We start from the raw sequence: 24,854 nt of genomic DNA, 5'->3' as shown, positions 1-24,854 counted from the left end.
GAGAGCTAACTTTCGCATCCAACGCGTAACATTAGGTGCGATTCACTTGTTTGCTGGATTTAGACAAGGACAAGTTGTTCTCGACGACTAATAACCAATGGTCCACAGTGTTTTTGGCTAAAGTTTAGACCAAGGACAATATGCACACGATTGGCTCCCGATGGAGATCTGGACTCGATTAAAACTGGTGATTGTCTCCTCCTGCATTGTGGGACGATGTAAAACAAGAGGAGGAGCCTCGAGCCTTCGTTCTCTTTCTTTTTCAACTCATATGTATCTCTAATAGCTGCGAAACAAAGCAATTTATCACTCCCTCCCCCCCTCGGTGTCGCAGTCCGAAATAAATTTTCCTCCTCTCCTCTGCTCTCTCAAGAGTCGCCAGTTCCAGTACGTGGAGGAGTCGCCAAGAGTTGAAGACTTGCAAAAAAAAGAGACGTCGCATAAATTACCCAACTAGTCTCAGCGTTCCTCCTCGGATCATAATCGATTGGGGAATTTTTTCCGAGAACTTTAGTCGGAGAGTAGGTGGTATCCGAACACTGCTAATGGAAATCAATCTGCTCCAGTTCATTTGAATGCAGGAGACGAGGGACGATCGGGGCTTTCTGGGGTGTTTTTTGTCGCGCGAGAGTAAAACAATCGTAATTAAACGCATTTTCTGGTCCCTCGAGGGGCATAGAAACAAGAGGAGCATAATGGCACGAGAAACTCGGGATATGCTCCAGAGAAGTGGTGTAAAAAAGAAGAACATCGGGAGGAGGAGGAGGAGGAGGTGGAGATTGAAGCACGCGAAGATTGCGCGTAGAGGTATACAGAAATAAAAAAGGCTGACTGCTCGAGGAGGCAACAGGTATATAAGACAATCAACAGGTTGTTTCGCATGCCGGCCATCGTAAAGGCACGCCGGATCCCTTCTCTCCTAGGTTTTGCCTCTCTCCTTCTTCCTCCTCTCTCTCCCCGTTTTCTGCCATTGGACGCCTTGCTATTCAGAAATTCCCCTCTCGCGCTCAAAAGCTTCCTTCGTGTGTACCCACATATACACATCATCATCTTTTTCTCCCTTCTTTCTCTCGTTCGCGCGCGCGCTCAGCCCTTTCTCTCTGTTGGCGCTCGCTCGTTCGACGTGTACACCCGTGGATGTATACTTTTCGCTATTTTACGACGCGCAGATTACCGTAAACTGTACCTTCGGTAGCGAATTTTTCGATCCGCAAGCCAAACTGGAGGTATTCTGGATCATAACGCGAGTTACGGGATCGCGGAGCGCGCAGTTGCGAATATCTATACATAATATGTACACTAGAACGCTGCGAGTTGGCTGGAATTTCGTTTGCTACTGTGCACATTCTTGACCATATACCTGTAAAGATGGATGAAATGGTAATCGGTAAAAGCCAAAGTTACGATGATGAGCTAACAATTAGCAAACGTCACGGGTTAATCCATACTCGAACAAATTGGTTATTATTCGTCCCCCTAATCGGAGTGATTCCCTCGTCAACTCTAACGGAGCCCACTTACGGACATACACACACACACACACACACGTATATCCACGTAATGCATAACACTGTAACGAGTGACTAGACAAAAAAGCCGACACTCGCGCGATTATGAACGCGATTCACGTGAAATCCGGTGAGTCCAGTCCCATAACGGCTTTCCCCCAACCCCCTTATTTTACGTGCACACAGATCTCGTGGGCTTGTATCATGTACAATATGTATATATACACACGATACATATATACATACTTGCGCGGGAGAAAGCCAAGAAGAAGAGAAGGAGGAGGAATATTCCAACGCGGGCCGAGCAGTGTATATAAACACGCACACACTTGCGGCCCGAACAATGGCCCTACCATTTTTTACGGGCAATCAGTGTGGGGCCTTCCTCCTACTTCTCCCTTTTTCGCCAGTGTGTGTGTGTGTGTGTGTGTACCCAAGGGCTCTCCGAGGGGCCGCTTAAAAGGACAATCGCGTCCTTATTTACGATTCGGACGCACGGCATACGGGCTGGGCCTCTTGTAATCCTCCTCCTATATCTCGTACAATATACATATATACATACACACCCTTCCTCGTCGTCTTTTTTTTTCTCTTTCCTGTCCGTACATACTCTCCCCGTTTGGCAGGTCCAACGAGAAACACGCGCGTGTGTGCAGGGATATACATAAATACATGTGTGTGAGATCGAGCGAACGATCTCCGGGCGCGTATTATCGATTTTTGTCCCCTTTTTCGATGCCTTCGTCTTCACGCGCTTCGACACCACATTTATACCAACAACAGTCTCTCGATCCTTTTGGTTCGGGTGTATTTTATATTTCTCGTGACGGCGTGTCTTGTTTTTTGTCGGATTCTCGCTACGTTTTCCGAAAATTGTTTCCAGAAAGACAATGTTGCTCGATTCAAAAGTCTTTTGGGGCTTGAAATGTTTTCCCGACGCGTGTACCCCAATACCCAACAACGTCTCTGTCTCGATGTTTGCAACACTCGGTCGGAGACAAAAAAAATACACACACACAACCGCACACAAGCTAATAATTACGTGCGAAACTCGGCTTTCGAGGAGCTTACAGCAACAATGGGCTCCGAGGCGGTTCTCGCTGCGGATTTTGATTTACGAGAGCCGATCGTTCTTCGGCCCTCGAATGGCGCGTATTTCCTCTCGTCCTGATTTCGAGTTTGAAGATGACGAAAAAATGAAAAAAAAAAAAAACCCTGAGTTATCGACTCTCCCTCGACGGATATCGTGGATCCAGCCTATACGTATAAATACTCTTGCATCAGGGAAGAAAAAGTATAAAAAACCGAGAGACACGCACCCACACGTACGTTCATACATCCCGACGGGCAAAAACCGCGTGCGGCATTAGATTTTTACGCGGTTGAAATTCGACGGCCAAAGGTACACGAAGGAGGGGGCTATAAACATTAGTCAAGGATACAAGTGAAAGGCGCGAAAAGAAAGAGCTGCAGGCCAGATTCCTCGGCTTGAATCACAAGAACGCGGCGTTTAATTACCTATATACGGCGAGTTTCTACCATTGCGTATCGAGCAACGTGTGTTTTTTTTTTTTTTTTTTCCTTCGTATCGTCTGTACACGAAGCAGGGCTTTTGAAAGAAGAAGGAAGCCAAGGGTCGAGATGGGTGATTTTGTAAAACGCGCTCTAATGGTACGTCTCTAAACGCTCCGCGGGATCCTGTGCCCTCCCACACGCATATACAGTCCCGGTCCAAGCTTTCCGGCTCATCGCGAGGGTATATAATATCTCTTCTCTTACTCGCTTGGGATAAAGGCGACACTGTGTTCGGCAACGTACATACATACGTGCACGCGAGAAGCAAGGAGGGGGGGGGGGATATGGGAGAAAAAGAAAAAAAACGCATGAGGGTCCGTGGGGGTGAATACAAGTGGGCGTGGGCCAGTGATTTACATACATACGCTCGCGCGCTATTCCGTGTGCGTTACTTTATTTACGGCGTCGATCATCCTAGCGCCGCTGCCTTTATCTCGTATACCATACAACGTGTAAGCGCTTGTGTGGGTATATATACCTACGAGACGTTGAGAGGACTTATGGGGCAAGCGAACCGCGATAAAGAGGCCCTTGTGTGTATGTGTGTTATGCACTCGCGAGAGAAGAGGGAACAATCCGAGGCTTTGAGCGGGAAGAGATGTATTCTCTCCTTCTCATCCTTGCGAGCGCGTTCATATACGTATATGTGTATACACATGCACGTATACTTTTAGCCGGTTCCTCCTCCTCCCTTTGTGCACCTACTCGTGAGTTGTGTTAATTTTTGCAATTATGGGCTCTTGACATTGTTATTGTGCATTGTTATTCCGGACGAATGCGCGCGCTCGCGAGGTTGTTGGAAAATCGGTGAGGAGTAGCGCATAGCGCGGATAAGGAACTCGAAGGCTGGTGCATCACGTCCTTCGAGTGTATTGTATTGCTCTGAGAAAATTTTAAGGATTTCTAATGAGAAGGAAAAAAAAAAAAAAAAAGCATACGATTCGGTTCTTCATACTTTCGTGGAGATTGATGGTCTTGACCTACACAGCAGCCTCATTTGACGTACGTATACTTATACACCGTTGCGTAACACACGCAGCTGAAACGAGGAACCTCCGACACCCAACTGAATTCTAATTCGACATTCCATGAGATTTTCATACAACACCTACAGGATGTCAGGTCCATCCGAAGGATTCTGAGTGAACAATCTTTACTTCGCAAAGGGGATTCAAATGATTCATGCATAATGAGGTTCCCAATTATAGTATTAAATTCAGTCCAAAGGATATTCGGCTCCTTGCTAGCCTCAATCTCTTATTCGAAAACCGCGTAAAAGCAACAATATTTTGTAACTTTATCACAGCATCGTTACTGAGGATTCCACAAGTTGGATTCCAACACCGCGAAATAAATCAAGTATCGGCCAAACCGTATACACGTATATCGCTGGATGGTGGAAAAGAAAAAAAAAAAATCCCCCAACAGCGCGTTAGCCGACCAATTGGCAGTCGTGGCAGGGTAGCAGCCTCGCGAAATTTATATCATCGGTAGCTGCGATGTATGTTTTTCGTAAAACAAACCATCCCCCCCCCCTTTCTCGTTTTCTGGTGTACCATGTATACACATATCCAACACGTACACCACATTATAGAAGCGCGAGAAGAGATCGTTTCTCATGGGGGCGAATCTATATATATTATATACGAGCGAGTAATTGCCCGCGAGATGTACATATACGTACAAATGTACGAGGTGCTGTTGGCGCGCTGAAGGGTTGCACGTACGAAAATTGATTTTTCGACGAATGAACAGCAAACGTATATAGGAGCTGAGAGCCAGTAGCCGTGTTTCGTGTATTTATAGAGGGATGAGGGAGATTAACGATGACGGGGGACTACCGGTTAATTTATAGGCGCCATCAGCGAACGATCGAGGGGTCATCGTAGTACCTATACAACAGACTCATTGTGGGATCGATAGTCCATCCAACTTTCAACTCTCAAAAATGATGGCGCATACAAGTAACTGGAACGATCATACCTTGATTGATCCGACAACGATCGAACGTTAACGTATGTGTGTGTGTTGGGTTGAAAGATCGGTACAAGTGATTTAGTGCATCTTACCTGCAACAAGAAAAAAAAAAGACACGTACATTAGTCAACGTATTTACACATTTATGGGAAATATTGAAACAAGAGAAATATACATATATGCATCACGGTAAAGGGCAAAACATTTGCAAGTGCAGCGAGTCGAGTCATTAAATTTAAAAATATCGCCGCTGCGGCGCAGCCGTTCTCGAGAAAGCCATTATAAAATCGCAAGAAATGGCCATTAAAGCAAACGAAGAACAACAACGGCGGTGGCAGCAGCTTCTGCCCCCCCCCCGCCCCGTGTGGCGTGTAACCCTTTCCGAAACAAAATGAAAAAAAGAAAAGACCCTCTCTCACGAACTATCGCGAAAACGCAAATGCAGCCGCAGTACAGTACGGGTCGCCGAAGCAGTGGTTGTGGTGGTGGTCGTCTATCCGCCATTAAAATCCCTCGCTAACCGGACAATATCAGCCGCATCAATCAAGGGACGTCGAGCGAGAGAGGAGCAGCTGACCGGACAGTGATGACTGCCGAGTTGGGTCGGCGTCACCGAGGCAAGCGCCCGCTCAATCAATCGGTGACTTCTCTCTCTCTTCTTTTTTTTTTTTTTTTTTTTTTTTTTTGCGATAACAGGAGGGTCGCGCTCGCCAGAGAGAGAGAGAATCTCTCTTTTTCTCGTATGTATGTATATATGTCTCCTAGGGCCGAAGCGGGAAAAGCTGGACGATCGATAAAAGCGGGAAGAGCGAGCGGGCGCGAGAGTAAATCATGAGAGGAGAGAAGAAGAGGGATATTCGTGAGAGCCGCACGACTCGGCGGAAGAGAGAGAAAAGTTTCGGTTCGACATATCAGCCCGAGGTGGTCACGAGAGAGAAACCGTGTACACGTTTATGCACATACTTACAGAGTAGAGAGAGAGAGAGAGAGAGAGAGAAAGGTGTAGTGGTTGTGGGTGGGACCCGGTACGCCTTGGCTTCATGATCCCGGCTTTATCTTTCTCTCCTCTTTCTTTCTCCTTCTTCTCGCGTACGTATGGGTATACACGGCATCGCGGGTTCGGCTATTCCACTATTTACGATGCCCCTCTCGAGGGCCTCGATAATCTATGAAAATATATCAAGAACCGAAGGAAGGAACGATTGCGGGGGGGTTGTTGCGTCTCTACGCCATATAACGTGAACCTGAGGTGAGTACGAGATCATTAAAACTTTGCCAACCGGCCAAAAGAGCCCGGGATAAACCACCTCTCAATCTGATGCACCGCTGCCGCACTGTGTGGGAGGGATAACATGTATTCCGCTACTCCCCCCCCCCAAAGGAAATTCAAACTCACGTCGTGTGTGTGTTGCATAATACGGAACCTATGGCTCTTTTTTGCTGAGCTTCGGGCACTCATGTGCACATAGATTGATTTCTTTTTGCGATTATCCATACTATACAAGCCGTAGCCATTATAACAGAGATAGAGATCCCCCGTACGGGTCTGGCTATCGAAGGCCCAACTAATTCATATCGGGACTATGCAAAAACACTCGTTAAGTTGTCCGGTGGTATATGTTGTATACGTTGGGTATATATATATATGCACCAACGAAACGACGATCGGTCGCGCAGACGCTGCAGGATAATACCACACTCGCAGAGAGAGAATCGATAGCCAAAGCACGAGGAGTCGCAGCAGCCGAGAGCAAGAGAGTGTGTGTTTTTTTTCTTTCATCGAGATCGCCAAGGACTAACGGTACGCTATACAAATACGACGACGAGGACGACAAAGAAGATGATGATGATGATGATGATGATGATGATACGGTGGGATGAGCTTTCTTTTGCATAAAAGGCAGGAGAGGAGGGAAAGACAATTTCCTGTGGATTCGTCACACAGCTCTCGGACTCCCCCCGCCGCCTACCCCGTTTTTTTCGCTTCCCTCTGGCGATGGTTCCACATTCGCCGCGTAACGAGCTCGTGTGCATACCACCGGTCTTTTCTCACAGCCGAGTCTCAAGAAATGATGACTCTGGAATTTTCTCGTGTTTGTACAGTGTTTGTACACTGTAGAGAAAAAGAGGCGCGGGATGAAGCCACAACTTTTCGCGCGCGACCGTGGAGAATGGAATTTCTTTTTTTTTTGTTGTTGTTGTATCATCGAGTCGGGTATAGGTATACACAGGGACCCATTGACTCCACGGATGATCCTTCGTGCAATGTTTTTCATGGATTCGTTTCTCCCGTGCATCCAAGAACAGCACCGTTCTACGGTCCATAATGTACTAAAAAGGGTATATTATACAGGATCACGCATCCTGCGCGCGTATACGCCCATCGTCAATCTGTGACCCCCGACGTAACGGCCTCTGCCTCGCGACTCCTCTCCCGAGGACGACGGCGAGTCAGGGTTGGATATGGAGGAGACGAGAAGGGAAACGGGGGGGGGGGCAGAGCGCGTGTCTTTAAACGTCACCGATCCACCGATCGATACCTGTGTGGGATATATCCCGGGTCGGATCTTGAGGGGGGGGGGGAGACGTCGCACGGCGAGGATGAGCTTATCTGCGTTTCGACATCCGTCGAAGGATCCGCGAGGTTGACTCGCCGCTCGGTCGGGAGAGCCAAAGGGAGTATAGAAAAGTGGAACGAAGGACGAGTAGTCTCTAAACGCTCGGGTTGTACCCTCTGCCGAAGCAGAGGAGCAATTAACGAGGGCAATCCAAAGTAGTCGAGATACGGTTGTGAGTGTAACGGCTGAGGTTGGCTGGTGGGAGGTGGTGGGGTACAGTTTGGCACCGATGCCTAAATAGTTTATGGGATCGGTGACGATGGCGGAGCTCCGATAGCGGACATTCCGACCGCGGGACGTTGATTGGCGGCGCACGCGGACCTCATCTATCCTCGATCGTGGAAACGGGGTTGATCGGCGAAAATTTGCAAAAACTGGGTCCCCCATCTCCCCGTACCGGTGCAATGGAACTTTTACTCATGGGATTTTCATGGTGCTTGTGTAGTCGCTGAATATTTCAATAAATAATAAGCTCGTCCTCGAGAGAGGAGAAAATGATAATGAAATAACATTGCACACGCGTCTCTGGCATCCAGTTGCGGGGTACGTACAACACCCTCCTTCTCATCTTGTCGCGCAGTAGAGTCGTACATATACACACTAGAAGTACAGAGAGGGAGATTAATAGCTCTCGTCCCTTTTTCAAAGTGATATTCGCGCTGCTTTGCAGTGCCGCGAAGGAAGAACGAAAGACGACGACCACAAGGGCTTCGGTGGAAAACGAGGTTTTGACACGCCGTAAGCTCTACCGTGCGCGCTCTTTGTACCTCGTATATGCAAGCGGAGGTGATAAATGACGAGGCTCTTTTTTTTTTCATTTTTCACTTTAAGGCTCGTTTATTCGCACTGAAACTTTTCGCACCTGGTTTCGGTGAAAAATCGATCCCCCCCACAAGGTACGTCCCAGCAGCTTTACGATCTCGCATTAGCACCCGAAACGTATACAATATACCAATAACAAAGAGGAAAAATAATCATACGCGCGCGAAGCCGTAAGTAAACACGGGCGATAAAAACACGTACGTCCCGTGGGCAGTTGTATACGTACACTGTCTCCTCGCGTATAGTACGTAGTATAACACAAGGCCGGCATATGGGGAGGCAAGAGGGGGGGGGGTGTCTCATTCCGGGCACACACATAAGAGCGACCGTTCCGCGGATATCTCTGTAGATATGCTAATGGTGAGGGGGTCGACGGACGACCCCCATTATCCTTCTCGCGCGCATAAGGTAAACATGCGTACGCCTATGTGTACATGCGTATATGAAAACAGGTAAGATGGAGAGAGAGAGACAAGGTGCCGTGTCGTATATACTTGCTGTTCGCGTACATGTTCGGGTATGCGCGAAAAAAAAAGTGTTGGACGAGGTTGGCTTGTCGCTGCCGCTTGCTGCTGACTGACTTCCTTCGCTCCGCAGCGGTCTTTATCATGCATTTCCTACCCATACGAGTGTACCGAACGACTTTCTTCCTTTTTTTGTTGCGTGTTCTGTTTGTACGCGGGTTGTTTGTCATCGATGCATCGGTGCATGTACGATTTGTACATGCCGAGAGAGACTTTTCATTCTTTGAGATCGGATGATCCGTGTGTTGTGTACGATTATTTGGGAAATCCACGTCAGCCAAACAAGTTTGAGCATCCTTTCTTTTTTCCATCTCCAAACTCGATTGATTGACGAGCGCGAGTATACAAGGCAGCGCGTACTTTATTATCTCTTTGGCCCTGCTTCGTTTATTTTTTCCCCGATCACCGGGAAAAATCAGGGTTACCTCCACTGCAGATACAAGTAAATGGCAAACTCGACGAATCAATATTCCCTTGTTTTAAGGGATGATCGTCAATGAAGTACCACGTATCCACACCCGTACACAAATTCAATCACACACACACAATAGCAGGGACCATCGAGGATGCATGGAAGTCACCGTTCGCAGCATGCACGTACACATACATATATACATACGTGTAAGTGTATATACAAAAGAAACGATTCGTATCTCTCTTAATTACCTCGAGAACGATAGAGAGAGCAGAGCAGGGGGGGGAAGGAGGGTACAGTGGTTTTTATATATAACGGCGAGCAGCAGCCAACATTGCGAAAGGAGGGGTTGGGGTGGGGGGTACACAGAACACGTGCATGCGCTCCGGGCTTGTATACGCGCTTTCGCGAAAAATCGCTCCCCCTCGACGTGCGCTCACTCCCCCCCCTCCACCTCAATTGCCTTTATATTCATTATATATGTAGGTGAAGGGAGGGGGGTTGTTATAGCGAGGAGAGCGCGTTTGATTATTACTCGCGATTAACATGCCGCGCGCTATCTCGGGGTATATATGGGCCTACACACTCGGTCCCTGCGTATAGACGTATACGCGCTGCTTGTTGTCGATTTTTGCTTGTATGTATATATACTTTCTCCCCTCAAGTTCCGTGATTTACGAGAGAGTTAGTTTTTAAAATGTTATATGTATGGACTTGAAATTTTTTTTTCCGTCAGAAGGGAATGAAGGAAAGAAAAAATGAAGTGTACGGTTGCACGCGGAACATGTGGGTCGCTGAAAAACTGAATCAACCGTAAAAGGTATAGGATTAATTAATGAAACCGGCTCGGATTTTTGTATCGGTTACCCGGTGAAAATTCTTGACCGTATAGCGCACGATTGTCGCGAGATTGCGATTAATTAGCTCGCGGAGAGAATATTATGATACCTACAGCCGTTGGGGACCCTCGAGAGCTTAGATTTGCATCTGTACCTCGCGGAAGTCTTGCACGGGGGAAATAAATCAGATCGGACTCGTGCGTACGCGTGTATGTATATACCTGTAACACACATACGTGTGTCTCGCGTACAGAGAAAGATAAGTAACGTCGCTGCGTATATTGATGTTTGTACGCGTACGTGGTGGAGTGGCGTTATCTCTGGTTAGGTGCCACACGTGTGCGTGGGGGTTTCTTTTTTTTTTCCTTGCAAAAGGAGGGGGAGGAGAGTAAGACAGACCCGTTACGGGTGAAAAACGGTCGAAGCGAAGATGAAGAAGTGACATTTTTCAACGACAAATGAAGCGACATGCTGCACAGCCACGCATGTAGGTTACCGAAGGGTCCGCTACTTTTGTCGTTTTACTTTATCTTTGCGTATATACAAAGTGGCTCAATGGCTTTTTTTTTTTTTTTTTTTTTTTACATCTCACGCTCCCATAGAACGGAATGCTCGTATAATTGAACATGTAAGAGCATAATTTAATCACGGTGTAACGAGAATCGAGGAATATGGAGCCTCTGAGAATTGGGCCAAAAAAAAATAAATCCGGCGCCACTACGAATCATTTGGTCCGATAAATTATTCATAGTCATCACTTCAACCCTTTGCTGTTCAACAGCTCGGTTTGGCAAATAAGTCCGGATTTACGATTCGTTTGACGACTCCGAGGTTTCCGATACAGAGTGGCTCACTAATCGTAAAAAAGTATCATTCAAAATGTTCTTCTACCATTACCTACCCCATTTTTTTTGGTATAGTGCTGACCCCCATAATCCAAAGCTCATCCGGGGCCCCGCCGATACATATACATACATGCACAGCTCGGTAGATCAGAGCACAACACACACACACACACACACACAGGTATGGGGAGCAGCGGTGAAATATACCCGTCGATAGATCCTATCGAGTTCACCTGCGCTCTCTCCGGCCGCCGCCAGTATCGTTGCTGGCGCACGACGCCTCTCATCTCGGGAGAAGAGAGTCCATACGGTCGGCGCTGTCGGATAAAATCGGCGCGACCCTTCAGCGGTTTCTTCATTTCTTTTTCTTCAAAGTAACCAAGAAGAAGAGAGAGAGAAAGAGAGAGAGAGAGCCAGAGAAATGAGCAGAGAGAAGAAGGAGGAGGAGGAGATGGGGTAACGGGGCATGTAAAGTAGAAAAAGCCGATCGTTGCGCGCACAGCGAGGGGGGAGGACAGGGAGATGGGCTTTGATGAAGAATTGGATTTGGTTTCGCGATGACGCAAGACTCGTATAGCCCCCAGTGGTTCCTCGATACCTACTCTGATCAGCCGGTTCCGATAGCAGAGTTGGCTACGTTTTTTTGTTCCTACCTTTTCGCCCCAACTCCCCTTTCCCATACGTAACTGTAATCATTAGAATGTACTACCTGTGCATGCATACACATTTGTTGGATCATTGTTGCGTTGATTTTGGATGAGCTGTCTGGGCTCTTTGGAGAATTGTTATTTTTAATTACCTGACATAATATATATACATATACCTATGCACATTGTTCCCCGTTCATAAAAAATACAATCTCGGGGGGAAATTTTATTTAGTATAAAGCAAACCGACATGGCACGGGGAGAAGGAAAGGATCAGTGGTATACACATAAATTATTCGGAGGAATCGAAAACGAGAGGAAAGAGAGATGGGGAGAGGGGAGAACTCGAAAGATGGAAAAAAAAAGAAAGAGAAAGAAATAAAGAGAAACAAAGAAAAAGAAGACACGGAGGAAGAGGCGAAGGTAAGGAAGAATCCCCGAGAGCAAGAAAATATTCCGCGCGGGCCGTGTGTGGTATATATATGTGGGTCCTTTTCTCTCTCGGTGCGCGCTTTCAGGGTCAGAATCGTGTTCCAATTAGATGGCATTCTGCGCAGGGAGAAAAGAAAGAGGAGCAAAACCCCGTGCGGCTACTGCATTTTTCGCCGGCCACAAGGTGTACGTGTATATACATATATACATGTACACGTGTAGAAAGAAGAGAGACGCTGCACCGGACCGACCGATGGTTTCTACGTTCTCTAATAAGGTGCCTTATTCGCCTTTGGTTGCTCTCTCTCTCTACGCGCTCTCTATACTTCTCCTGCCAGCGGCTTCTTACAAGGGGTTAAAAGGCTCCTCTGTGCTCTATAATACCTATAGTTGGAGGGAGGGGGAAGAGATGCAAAGGAGTAGCGCGCGCGTTTGCACAACAGTAGCTGCTAATACCCCGAACGTGTATATATACGTGCACACGCTTGTGCACAGAGGGTATACAAGGGGGTATATAAGGATTAGAGGGGGCTCGGGGTATTACGATGTAGTTGCTATATATACGAGAGAGCAAGATCAAAGCCAGGTATAGGACGGGGATAAGGTTCGACGTGGGCCTGTTTGATCGTATAACCGAGAACTATGGCTGATCTCCGTTTGCGCGCCGCGTTATACGTATACGGGCAAAATAGTTCCACGGAAGAAGAGACTGTTGGGGGGGAGTGGGATGCTAATTAGATGATGCTTCGTTGTGCGCGCAGTGCAGTCTTGGAGAACGGTTTCGCGCAATTTCATCGCAAGTGCGATGGATACGGAGTAAGACTCGAAAATCGGAGCCAACGAAACACAGCACTCGGAGATCCACTACACGCGTCGCCGATGCGTTAGACAACTCGTCGTAATTGAGAGGAGGATCACGAGGCCTTTCTCCTCTTTTTATATACGATTCGGATGAGTCATGCGGGCGTACATATAATGGTACTTACTGTCCCTCACGTGTATATATTATGTACACACGTGTAAGCGTGGCGTGCGTACATAATATTATACACTCTTTGGAGTGACAGATTCTCTCTCGTCCCGCATCAGTATACTCAGGGCGTGTGTGTGTTGAGTGACGGTGAACAGCTGTGGTTCATTGGCTTGTCCGAGGGCGGTCTTCGCGCATTGTCGTACAATAATGTCCGGGTTCATTAGAAACATACACGCGCGAAGGTGCCGTGTCAAAAAAAAAAAGCACGAGCATGGGATTGGTTTTCGTTGACGATGACTCGACGGAGTCTGCGCGTGTTCGTGAAAAACGTTCGCACGAGGGGATCGTCAATTGGAAACTGTATATTGTACATCGCCAATGTTGCCCAATAATGTTATTTATAAAATACAGTCATTTTACTAAGCCTTGAAATGTAATTCGAGCAACTGGTCCATTAAAAAAAAAAAAAAAAAAAAAAAAACGAGTGGACATCAATACACGTCCGATGGAAGCTTTGGACCAAAAAATTTCAATCCGAAGCATCGTTCGGGTATAAAAAAAAATATACTTCAACTTGCAGCAGTGCACCTAATAAAGCACGGATGAGTCAGTGTATTAAACGAGCTGTATATACCCACACACATACGACGGTACAAAGGAGCATCATTATCCCCCACGAAAGTGACACTCGCGCGCCGATAAATAATCACCGAGAAACAACAACTCGCCCCTATACATACCCTACAACTAAATAATAAAGGCTCCCGTGTACATGTACGTGGGGATTAGAGAAAAAGAGAGGCCATTAGAGAGCGAGATCTCGACACGTCGTCAAAAGGAATGCAGTAGCACCGATGCATCTCAAAGCTACTCGAAAATTGGCTGGACCTCGCGCACATTATACACACATATATAGAGAGTAGGAGGAGGAGGGTCTCTCGTTGGGAGAAGAAAGAGCAACGCCGTACGTATATACAATACATATTTATATCTCCATCTGTCGGAGAACAAAACACAGTCTGGTGGGGTGCACAAGCCACGGTCACGTTTTCCAGAGAAGGAATCAAAGAATGGCTCGTGTATATATATATATATATTATTATATTGCATATATACACGAGGAGAGGAGCAACAATTGTTGTTGGGGGCGGGCTCTGCGTATGTATCGAAATACCAGATCGATCTCTGCCTTCCTCTCTCTCTTTCTCCGAAATCCTCTTTCATTCGTATACATATACACTCTTCATGCGCGAATCCTCTTTATCATCATCATCATCATCATCGTATACGATCAGCCAACGTTTTCCAAGTCAGAGGGAAGAGAGAGAGAGGGGTATAACATTCCATCAGTCAGAGATGCTCTGCTGCGTCGGGTTGCATGAGCTAGCGTGCGTGCGAGTCGTTCGATACGTATCGCCGGAACATCGGGAAATAACGAAATAACGCGAAAAATGGTCGCTGACTGGCCGCGAACGGGGATGAGAAAAAGAGAGAGGGGCACCTGTATGGCCGTGCTGTCCATCGCGAGAGAGTAAGCACACATGTATATACGCGTGTGCGCGCTAGAGATACAAAGGGGACAGGCTGATCTTGATAAAAGAGAGAAGGGAGAGAGAGAGACCGGCTGGTGCAGCGGAATAGTATACGTGTGCGCACGCGGCGAATGGACGTTGTTTTTATTATTTTTTATTTTTTCCATCAGAGGGAGATGACGCGGGGAAGCGATGCATCTCCTAAAGGGTATACAGACGCGCTGTGCCACCGCGACGGGGCTGATATTGGATTTTTGAGTCAATTAACGAACGATGAGGGAAACGATGAGGCTTCATCTCTTCCTCCAAGAGAGAGAAAGAGCTAATTATTTTGATAACTGTACAAGTGCAACGGTAGCACACGCCGAAGGGCTTTTGTCAAATGGTTTGGCTAACGAATGGCTTCCTCCAACCTGCGTAATTACGCGAACAAAAAAAAAAAAAAAAAAAAAAGTACCATTAAATCCAAGTGGTGTTCAGTAAATCCAACCTCTCCCTGATGCACGGTACACCTGAAAATGAAGCGAGAAACTCATCCTCTCTCTCTCTCTTTCGCTATTCAGTTGATATAATTTATGAAGTTAAATGGCCCGACTGCGCGCACGTGTAAATGCACGGCCGGTATGACGGCAACGATGAAAGTAAACGCCGCGGACGCTTAAATTTCCAAATAAGCCGGAGAAAGAGAGATCTGATACCTATGCGTGCTCGCTGGCTGCTATAATATATATATGGCAGAGGTAGGGGGTTATACGCGATACTTAAACTCAGGGCAAAACACACGCGTAGCATAAAAATATAGCGATCAACGACGCAACGGCAGCACAAGGAGGATGGTGGGGTGGCCTAAACCTTTGAAGCTTCCTCCTTTTTTTTTTTTACACGCGAGTGTACCTATATATATGTATATATACCCGGGGTGAAGGGGAGGGGGGAAGAAGAAGAATCGCGCGCATTCCGCGATGGAGCGAGCGCGATAAGTCACGCGAGGAGGGAAAAGCCCTTGCGCGGTGGCTGGTCGTTGTGCGCATTAGCGCGTACGCGTAAGTATGTACGTATACACCCGTCGAGTTTTTCGCCGCTTTCTGTGAATATGGCCAAGAAATGCAAAAAGGCCGCGAGCGATGCCGCGCGCGCCTCCCATAAATCTGCGGACGTCTTTTGATTATCTCTCTCGTGTGGTGGTGGCGGCGCGCTTGCGATTCGTACGATTTTCATTTCTCGGTTGTTTTTTTTTTCCCCTTCCTAACTTCTCGGCTTATTTGAATGCGGCGATGGCGGTATTGCGGGGAAAAAATGAATTTTCAAAATGTAGGCACTCGCGGAGTCGCCACGTTACACGTCTCAGGTTCACCACGAGCTTCCGGTAAGTCGTTCCCTCGGGGGTTTTTTTTTTCCCACCCTCCTGCACTGAACCCTGTCTCTCTTTGAACGCGCTGCCCATCCGCGAGAAAGCACGTCCGCGCAAGACAGGCTGTTGTACTACTCCCTTGTAAGTCGCGCACCGAGGTGGTATTTAATCATCATCACCGGCTTTATTACCGAGAGGCTGTTGCCTCCTCTATTGGTCCGGCTAATGGGGCAGTTAACTTATAAGGGCCCTGTATACTCGCTGTTTTCTAATTGCATACCTTTGCACGTGGTTCTTAGGTTTATATACACGCGCGCGCAGGTACATTGTTTTATTTTGTTGGGGAATAACTTTGTATTGCTACACTATAAAATCAGTGACAACAAACTCGATTACTCAGCCTGATTATGGTATAGCCCTGTGTCCTTGATACCAAGTTTAAAAAGCGTGTGCTTACCTGTAACAAAAAAAAAAACACAAAATCCATTAGATCACCAGTAAAACTATTAATAGGTTCGTACTATAAAGAGTGTAAAAAATAATAATAATAATAATAAGAATAACGATACGAACGACGTATTCGAAGTAATCCTAGTCACTCAGAAGACTCAAGCACACTGTGGCAATCAACTAAACAAAAAAAAAAAAAAAAAAAAAAAACACCTCGTCACGGTAACATTGAAGTTATGCGTTGTTTCCGTGGAGGATCGAGGTTTCCATCCAATTCTCAAAGATTGAGTGAGTAAATGTTACACGTGTAGTGTATACATGTACATATGCGTGGGCTCTGAACTAGTGACGAGCAATCAAGGGCAAGGCAAGACCGAGCAAGACGCACCTTGCCCCATGTACACCTACGCGCGATTTCTTCCATGTTAGTTACGCTCGTTTATGGTACAGCTCACGCGATGAAAATTGTAAGCAACAAACACGTACGCCTAGGGTATTTTTGTTCTCGTACTCGAATCTGTAAGCTATATTGTTATCATCAAATGGCTAAACGCAATTCCTCGTTGGAAGAGATAAAACAGTTTGCGAGTTCCTCGTGTCTAATGCGAGTATTGTGCATACGCTAAATGCGTATACTGTATTTGTACGAGCGCCGCGTTACACGCTAGACCGAGCGTATAGTTACAAGCGTGTACATAATAGCTACGCGATGCATATTGAATATGCAACTACGATGATTTCATATATGTATGGCATAGACTGTGTGCGTGCACCGAAGCGAGTCGATAAGAAGTGCGTTTTGATTGTATACGTAACTGCTTGCGCGTGTGTTACAAGCGTCGTGTCGCTCTCGTTGTCATTGTGGCGTTATACATTGATGGCTGCTGCGCTCTACGATGATTTTACAATCGCTATTACGGAGCACAGGTGGTTCGCTAACGACATTGCATCGTCTCCACGAGTCGAATGATGTGCGTGACAGTGATGAGATGAGATGCATATCTATATTCCTTGTTTGCGAGCTTCTTTGCATCAATAATCAATCGCAACGCCAAGTATCAAACGTAGGCGTACATTACGCGCTATATTTTTCGCGATGGCGAAAAAAAATTCACAGTCCTCACAACGGAAGGGATATTATAATAAGCTTAACGTAGACGAACTCACTTTTACGGGTAAAAGAATGCACACACGCTGAATCAAGTCATAAAAGCATCTACGCAGTGAAAAGCGGTGCAAAGGTCAAGAGACTCTCGTCACAACTCCCTCTGATTATCAATTTTCCTATACGTACACCATTACACGAGAGTCTGAAGTTACTGCATGCTCGTACATCATAGGTACACGCCTTGCATTTTGAAGGCGTCGAGAAGAGTCGGAGGTGCTTTTGTCGGATCGGAAATATTTCTAGAGAGACAAATAGAGAAAACGTCGCGACGCTGCATAACTCGGACAAGCCTCGGGGGTATATATGGACTCGTGATCGAAGATGCGGAGAGGATGGGTTTCTTAATAGGAAAAGTAAATCGAGTCCCTCTCTCTCTCTTTCGTCTGTCTTGTGGATCTTGTTTTTTCCTTCCATTCGCTATGGTGTCGTGCTCGTCGAGAGAGGAGTACCGTTTGAAAACGAGTCACCCGGTGGATGATGTAATTTAATTGGACGCGAAGCATATGAATTATCTTTTTTTTTTTTTTTTTTTTTTTTTGCTCACGTGAAGTAAAAGTCGCCGATTTATAATGTATGCATAATTCTCGGTATGAGATTCGATAAACGTGCAAATGTGAGAGTTTTCAAGTTAAACGCACAATATACTTCGCGCAGCTGATGACGGGAGGTTTAATTGAGAAATTTGCATAAAAGGCAAATAAGCGAAAGGAAAAGAAAGGAAAAAAAAAAAATAGATAAACCTCCCGTTGCAAGTTCGACGCGAGAGGGTACGAATGAGTTATGTGATTGAACGATGATTTCGAGTACACGTATATAGATTGTGTGTAAATCGTAAAAATTCATGGAGCCGGTTTTTGACAAATGCTTGGCCCGAAAACCTCTCAGCCACGAATGTATAGTAGTAAAGGGGGAAAAAAAAAACGAGTTTCCGTGTCTCGAGAAACAACTGTACCTACCACGAAAAAAGAAGGTAGTTTCGCTCTAGAGGTACCTGTTTTTCAGGCTCTGTACTTCCTCGCTGTGTCCATTTTAGAAACGTATGCATACGATTATCAAAAAAGCTGCCGTGTACGATGACGAAAACTAGATCAACGCTCGAGGTACTCGTTCGTAACAGGCACGTACAAAGTAAGGAAAAAAAAAAAAAAAAAAAAAAAAAAAACTAGCCGAGGAATCCAACGAGTCATGATTGTGTAGTTTGCGCGAGTCTGATGACCTGCTTTTATCTTAATCGTGATCTCGTTAGTACAGGCCGCGTTTTGTACGTGCACTGTGGGCGCTATTCCACGATGATTTTTTTCACTCCCAGCTTCGAGGGAGTCAATGAAAGCACGCGGTTCGCCGGCACCTCTGTGTTTCTCTACTCAAGGAGTGCTTGCACAACTGTTGTACAGGCACAGGTACAAATTTGTTCCACACCGTCTACTGATCGATTGGACAATGTGTATATACGAGCCAGTCTCGTAGGCACGGTGAAACTGCACAAAGTGTGTACACGAGGTATATAATGAGTTATACATCAGCCGTTACGAGCGCATTTTTATCAACTACCACCTTCGTTTCGACAACACCAAGTAAATATCGTAACTTTCGGATGGTGCATCGGCTCTCTTGGCACTGACCACTGGAAAAACGCGAGGAATAAATAGAAAAAAAAAAAGTCGCGCAGTACTTATCTCCGTGCTGCAGCCGTGCGATAAAAGTGTCACTCTCTGGTTGTACCTATACCACACGCGCGCGCGACTGTCTTCCGCGAGGATCTAAAAATATCAAATGCATCTAGCTCCGTCCTTTCCTCCTATAGGGTCGAGTCATCGTAACGAGGGAGCAAAAAAAAAAAAAAAAAAAAAAAAAAAAGAGCGACATGGACTCGTACGAGTCGGAGCACGGTGCAGTCGTCGTCATGGATATGTGGCACAGAAGGAGAGAGAGATGGAGAAAAGTTGTTCTCCGTATACATACTTGGGAGGGCGTGTGTGTACACGTACATGTATAATACACGTGGTGTTTAATAAGTGGCGGCGTCGATCTCCGCAGTCACGGGGAGCCCAGTTGTGCGCTATAATGTAGCTCGAGGGGAAAACCTGATATGGTAATGGTATATAAAATGCGAAGACCACGTACAGGTAGGTGTACACCTAAGCCAACGTGTGCTCGTACAGATGATATCGAAAAGTCTACATAACTGTATATATATACGACGTGTATAGCTTGTCCATGGTATACTTGACGAGACGAGAACGTGATGGTATAAAGACAGAGAGAAGGAGATACAGAAATATCTCGGAATATCGGAATTAGATGACGAGTATGGGTGATCCAAAAAAAAAGAATAAAGGTAATTGGGTTAGGCTCCATATATTACATTATGTTTGTGGAGTTCAGCTAGAAAAATGTTTGAAATCCATACCAGGCACATACACCGACGTGCGCGCTCTGTTCGGTGAACGGTCCGGAGATCGCGGGAGGCTCGCTGAATCTTATCTCTCGTCCATGTGCTTTCTCGAACCGTATTATATACACGCGTATCTGCTGGCAATTGTGGGTACAAGATCTGAGTTTTGCATTGCGATTTGCCCCGTAAAAGCACACAAAACAATGCAATCGATCGCGGATTATCAAGCAACGTACGAAAGCATAATTAAAGGATCTATCATCTCGGCTTGTTATTCGCATGGACTGCCCCTATATACCTGCACTCGAAATCGAGATAAGATTACCTCGGTTACTTCGTAACGCGCAAAACAACTCTAAACCAAGAGTAGGTATAGTAACATATTTGTAGATCCGAGTAGGGAATAAGCTTTCCACGGTGTAAGGGTGTGGTCCTTTCTTTTCTCTCCTCTGCTTGAAAATGCAGAAGAGCGCGATTGTTCTCTCCTCCTGCGCACAAAGGATCCTGCTGCCCCGGACGATTTTTACTCGTAAGTGTCAAAGCGTCCCTTCTCCGCTTGGACGCACGATTTCCATTATCTTACGGCGTCGTCGAGGACTCGATTAATTTTCCCTCCCGAGTGGTCCAGCGACACGAGGTTTCTCGCAGCGTCCAACGGAAGCCAACGATGGGAACGTCTCCAGATAATCAAGACAGAGAGAGCTATACGTGAACTCTCGCAAACAAACACAGCTCGATCGAGTACTTTTGGATCAGTCCAGAGGAGGATGAGGCTGCGATTCAAGAATCCCTTAGCTATACGGAGAGGGAAGTGTATACGTTGTACATGTAAGTTTGCAATATCGGAATTTCGTGACGCCCAACTCGCTTCGATGCATACATTGCACCTATGCTTGATAAAAGCACGTATATGTATGCGCGCGTTGGTATTATCCCGAGAGGATGTAATACGCGCGGCAGCTGCGAGCGTGACCTTAGCCTCGGAAGTGCTGGCTGCACCTCTTTTTCTCCTCCCCGACCTGCCCCGCCGCTATGCAGGATTCTCCTCTCCTCGTTTTACACGAGAACACTTTCGACTCCAGAGAGAGAGAGAGAGAGACCGTTCCACCGTGGAAAGGCTCGAGCTTGTGCCCGTACTCTTGAAAAGCTGACTTTATGCGCGAGCACTCGCCCACTTCTATGGATATTATACACATGTATATAGGTATGTGTACACACTCGCCTCCGGCTGCGGCTGCATCTGCAGGTATTTACGCCTCTCTTCTGACTCTTCCGCGCGTCTTATTCTTTTCTCCTCGTCCCGACCACTCGCGTGTGCGTTCCTTCGTTCGAAAAGTGCTTATGTGGTCGCTGCCGCTCTCCGCTGTCTCTGAATGGCCACCTTTGTGTGCGAGTCCGGGGTTAGCTTGTTGGAAAAGTCAGAGGAAAGATCATAAACGAGTCTGCCCCTTCGTGCGAAAAAGGAGTGCCTTATATATATACACAACATACGCGAGGATAGTCGAAAAACGGTAGTCGATGAGCGCTCGCTCGGCGAACCCTATCTTTCCCTGCTCGGCCTCGATTCCGTTTGACGACGGGCGTGTGCAACTCTATGGGAAACACTACCTGTTGTGCGTTACATATATAATACGTACACACGAGTCTCTCGAGTGTATCTTCTTGTACCTATATATATACATGCATCCGTACATATACCTATACCTACTCGTCGAACGAACGGCCTCTTATCGGGCAACAAAGTATGTATGCTCGAGCAAAGTATCGTGTGCATGTACCCATGTATATACCTATACGCGGACTATAAATGGAGGTAAAAGGGGAAAGGAGCCAGCTTTGGAGAGGCGGAGGTACTCGACATTAGTGCAAGTTTCGCCTAAGCTGGATGTATATATACATAACTTTTCGTATGGGGGGTATACATAATACGTGCACGTGTGAATGTCTAACTTTCTCCGTTCGCTTGTATGGGTAATGCACGTACGCGGTCCAAGCCTATGTGTATCGTGCATATTATATCTCGATATCGATGTTCATTAAAAACTCTCACCCCCCGTACGGAGGGGTGGGTTGTTTCGCGCGTTTTGTACCACGTGTGTGTATATTATGTACACGGTCTATCGACGGACTGTAAGAAAGTAAGCCACGAAGACTCGTAGGCGCGTGCGCGCACCCCAACAACGCCACCCCCTGCCACACACCCTCGAAGAGCACAAACCTCCTAGGTAGACGTGTTAGCCGGATCGGGAATCCCGCTGGTGGAATCTCACGCGAAATTTCCGGGACCGCGGAAAATATATTGCCCGCTCGGGCGTGCAGACTCCGCGACGCCATTATCGATAAGTGCAGCTGTGTTGGGGTTTCGGGGGGGTTGGAGGAGGGGTGTTTTCGTATGCACATTTGGACGGAGCGGTGGAGTGCAACTGTGTTTGCAAGTCTTTGGGTCTCCTCCTTCAAGGATAATTTGGTTTCAATGTTTCTTTGCTTTTGTCACGTTATTTTTCTTTCCGAACGATGATGACATACATACCTAATGCATTGTGCGGTTAAAATAAGACAATTTATTTTTCAAGTGTTGGAAAACGTATGAAACGATTTCAGCCATTGCTAAAAGAAGCATAAAAACTAAAGAGGTGAAATCAAAGCGTATATTATTGGCAAAGGATCGATACGGGCGTCACAGCAGTGACCTTATAAGTATCCAGAGAAGTGGTGCATCGCTTGATACAAGGAATAAAATGTGACAAGTGAAGGAAAAAAAAAACATCAATACGGTAGGGGGTTAGGCGAGTATAATACTCGCTCATCGCGGTCGTACCAGCGGCTCGCGGTCTGATAGGGTAGAGTATCACCCAAGGAGGTGGTCGCACTGTTGAGGTTCCAGGGGCTGCGCGCACGTACGCTCGTTTCCCTTTTTGGGCGTGACGCGGAGTAGGAGAGAATGAAACGAGACTAGGTCGTTCAAACTGTTATATACGTGCACGTGTACAGTCATGTGTGGTATACGTAGTGGGGGATGCTCGCAAGGGTCGTTTCGACGTTGGGGTGGGACTCTTAATGGCGATATACACGCGAGCTTGATGTGTTTTAAACATGGAGTACTCTGGTAAGATTTTTTTTAGCAATTTTTTGTTACGATCATCTGGTTTTTTTCATTTTCACACTTTGGCTTATAATGATACACGTGAATCATATCACGTTGAATTTTTATTGACGAAATGCTCTCTAGCTCAGCTCTTCATGAAAAAAATAAAATAAAATAAAAAAATAAATAAATAAAAAAGAATCACGGTAACCCTGAAAACTCCAGCCATTACCCAAAGGAGTATCATAAACTTTCGTGGCCGGACGAATCAAGCCACACTTGATCAACTATACAATGTCCTTAGAGCTCAGCAACGCAAAATCCACTCGATTAACCACACAGTGCGCTATTCCCTACCCAATGGAGATAAAACAACTCGTCAAAGTCCTTAATGACAAAACATCATGACATCCGGCAACGAAACAAAACACATCGTACGAGGATAACATAAAGTCCTGGCGATGCAATGTCACGATGCACCGCGCGTTTTGTTGCTTGGCGAAAAGTGCCCCGGCAATCATCGAATGACGGTACAAGTACGGCCGCGCGCGCCTTCATAATACCCCAATAGCGAAATGCCACGGAGTCACCTCCTTTGCCGGCACTCACGGAAGGTGCACACGTTACATTTTTCTCTCTACAAGTATAATTTTTCACGGTGCAAAGATCAAGGAACTGTTATCCAAAGATATCTTCTTCGTCGCGCCACCGTCTCGCGGAAGCGCAAAGTAACGTCAATCGTAAGAAACGGACCGCGCAATCGGCCATTACCACCACTTGAAAGAATAGAAGGAGAACGACGCAATGGAGACGATTAACGGACGCGCGTGGGCGCTTGCAAGTGCATAATATATGATACACCACCTCACGCGGGAAAGGCTCTATTCTCTCACACACAGCGACACCGAGCCGTACACCGTACCAATTTTCATCGTTGGTGGTGTACTTGTTATAGTCTGGAACGACGAACTCTCTTTGTGATACGTGCGCTGTTTGGGAACGTCTCTCCGAGTGTAAAATTCATCCTCGCGATGAGAGCCTTTATTTGAAAACGATGAGGACGAAACGTCGCTACCCTGTTTAAGTCCCCCACAATCGAGTGCTCGTGGTAACCACCCAAAGCGATGTCGCATAGTATACATCGCGTTAAGTGGCGTTTAGGGCAGACGCGTGTTTTAAAATTCATCAAAGGGGAACGATCTGCTCTCGCAACGTGTTTCAGAGTTGGGGTAAGAAGAGGCGCTCGCACACATACACATACGATAAAAAAAAAAAGAGAGAACCGAGGGGTTTCGACTCGACCGAGAGACGGACAGAAGGCAAGAGGGGGAATCCCCGTATACCGATATATGCCTCAAAAGGGGAGGAACTGACTCGACCGTGTGATCTGTTTACCGCGCGGTGATGGTTGCGCCATCGCTTGTCTGGCATATGGCGCGAATGCGTGCTTATAGGTATACATCTCTGCGGCGATTGAAACTGATGCACCAGTGCTTTCAGTGGCTCCCTTGAATGTTACGTGCACAGATTTTTTTTTTTTTTTTTTTTTCAATCACTCGTGCAAAAGCGAGCCGAAATTTTGCAGATGAAATATCTCATTGTCTCGAGAACTAGTTACCGTACGAAAACAAGATACGAGAAAAACCCCCGAAAGAGGAAGCAGAAAGTAGAAAATCAGGCGTCAGCCGGTCACTCCGT

The 24,854-nt window shown here is 46.5% G+C and overlaps 1 protein-coding gene across 1 annotated transcript in view; it reads right to left on the bottom strand.

Moving 5' to 3' along the window:
- The window catches only part of N (neurogenic locus Notch protein), a 113,283-nt gene that overhangs the window by 78,714 nt on the left and 9,715 nt on the right, over positions 1-24,854 (bottom strand). The window lies entirely within an intron of this gene.

Source organism: Copidosoma floridanum, unplaced genomic scaffold (genome assembly GCF_036245765.1).
Source record: "Copidosoma floridanum isolate Cflo_tuat_1 unplaced genomic scaffold, Cflo_Japanese_pri ptg000001l, whole genome shotgun sequence".
Lineage (NCBI taxonomy): Eukaryota > Metazoa > Arthropoda > Insecta > Hymenoptera > Encyrtidae > Copidosoma > Copidosoma floridanum.
The sequence above is the reverse complement of the archived record's forward strand: the minus strand, read 5'-3'. Positions and strand labels throughout refer to the sequence as shown.